We start from the raw sequence: 2,430 nt of genomic DNA on the forward strand, positions 1-2,430 counted from the left end.
GCCAACCATTCATGCAATTTTATTTATTCATTTTTTAAAATTAATAATCGATACTTGGCGTCAACAATCGATGCAGTATATCACGAAAACTAGAATCACGATGCATCATCATCACGATTATTTTGCACACCCCTAGTGTCCGCCCAGTGTTAAGCAGTGAGACAATGTCATAGCCAGACTCATTTCAAAGGAGGTAAACAAAACGAAGGTGGCATCCTCTCAAGGAGAATGAGCAACTTTAGGAGGCAATCTTTAAGTCTACTGGATATTATACCGCTGTGTTACTGAAGTTATGAAAACACTCCAATGTAATGGTTTTGATGGGGCAAATGGAATATTTAAAAAATATGCAATAGCAAATGCATGAAATATAAAGTTTCTGTTGAATTTATATAAGTAATTAATTATATATTAGTAAGTAATTAAATATAAACTGTAAACCTCCCTGCATAATTATAATAAAGCAATCTATATGCATGAAACAAGTGTACACTTGTGAAAGAAAAATCTGTTGGGCTCTTTTTGGCATCAAGACAATTATTCTTAATGCCACATTGCCAGACAGGACACTGTAAAAAAAAAAAAATATATATATATATATAAGTAATTAAAGAAAAAAAACTGTCTTATCATTGTATTTTTTATATTTTTTAAGGCTGCTTTGTGGTTAAACCTTCTCATAGAAAAGTCAGTGGAAAAATCTGAACACTACACAAAATGCACACGCAAATACAGACTCTTGTGTGTTTCGCTGTAGACCGTCTGCTGTCTGGGTCACAGAGCACATCATGAGTTGCATCCACAATTGCTTTAATTGCACCTGTGTTTGTGTGAACACTGGGTGTGTGTGAGTGTGTTGCGTGTGAACAGGTGGGCTAGACCAAGCAGCGTCATAGGAGTCATTCTATACGCATAAAGAAATGATGTTAGATGCTGATAGGTGTACTTCTCTGGTTATAAGATCCAATGTTTGTATGTTTTTACTGGAATTTAGTTCGTTGTGTTCTTTACACACAGGTGTCTATGTCCTCAGCTGTGTTTCTTTGTGTGTGTGTGTTTGTTTTATACATTGTGGGGACCATTTTCTGGAAAATAACACATTTTAGAGGACTGGCTGCTCCAGACATTTGTCCCTATGGGTCTTATTGCTGTTTTAGGTTGAGGTGTAAGGTTGATGACGAAGGTGTGAATTTAATTTAGGATAGGGTTAGGTATGTACCCATAACATCAAGATAAGGGTCACAGTTTGGCTGTAGAAATGGGTTAGAAATGAATGGAAGTCAATAGAGAGTTCCCACAATCATAGAGAAATGAGATTGTGTGTGTATGCGAGTGGTGTGTCTGTCTAACCTGCAGCTGTTGGGCTGCCATAGCTTCTACCTGGACTCTCGTGCCCTGCCCTCAGGGTTGTGTGTAGACTATGAGGACAGGAAGTTTTGCTTAGCCCTGGAGGCACCCATAAGGCGGGCACATAATTCACTAAAACACAAGCATCCAAAGGTTCCATTAAAAACTGCCGTGTTTATTCAGGCTCTCACAAAATGTTTTCTTTTAAATATGAAACCTAAATTTTTTTATTCATCTCAACTAATTCTCAAAACTGCATCTACTTCCAATTCAGTTTGAAACATTTATGTTTAGTACTTGGAAACGGGGAATCCATTTACTAATTACTCTTAAAGAAAGGTACTAGATTAATGAGTATAGTGAAAAGAGATCACAGGGAAGAAAGAATAATCTATTTGGGTCGTAAGTATTAGATTTTTAAAGAACTGACATACTGAGTCTTTGCTTCATTCATCTGTTCCAGACAATGCTGTTAGCCTTGAGGGGCTCACATTATATCACACCGACAGAAACAGCGAACTCAGCGGTAAGGGGGTAGGTTGTGTGATTACATGAACAAATAATGGTGTAAAAATGCTAGATCGGTCGCCAGCTTTTGGTCCCCAGACATCGAGTTTCTGAGTGTTAACTGGAGGCCGTTCTATCTGCCCAGAGAATTCTCTGTGATTAGCATCACTGCTGTCTCACCTGGACTGTAAAAACCACCTCACTAGTCAAAAGGGCAGAGAAGCATTTGTAGTTCCTGAAGAGGACGAGAAGATCCAACCTGCCCCAACCCATCCTCCCCATCTACAGAAGCACCATAGAGAGCGTTCTGAGCAGCTGTCTCACTGTGTGGTCTGGAGGCTGCAGCGCCTCAGACTGGAAGAAGGTGAGAACAGCAGAGAGGATCATCGGGGCTCCTCTTCCCTAGCCTCGTGAGACCATCCTGATCTCGCGAGCTTTCAAGGTTTCACTCGCAGATCAGTCTGGAGACTCTCCGTTAAAGAAAAATTGGAGCCGTTCACCAAACGAACGTCCAATCAGCGTTGGCTTTGAGGCGGGTTGAGGTGTGACGCAACGAGAAGCGCGACAGTTCAGTCT

The sequence above is a fragment of the Cyprinodon variegatus genome, unplaced genomic scaffold (genome assembly GCF_000732505.1).
Source record: "Cyprinodon variegatus isolate N-32 unplaced genomic scaffold, C_variegatus-1.0 Scaffold1253, whole genome shotgun sequence".
Classification (NCBI taxonomy): Eukaryota; Metazoa; Chordata; class Actinopteri; order Cyprinodontiformes; family Cyprinodontidae; genus Cyprinodon; species Cyprinodon variegatus.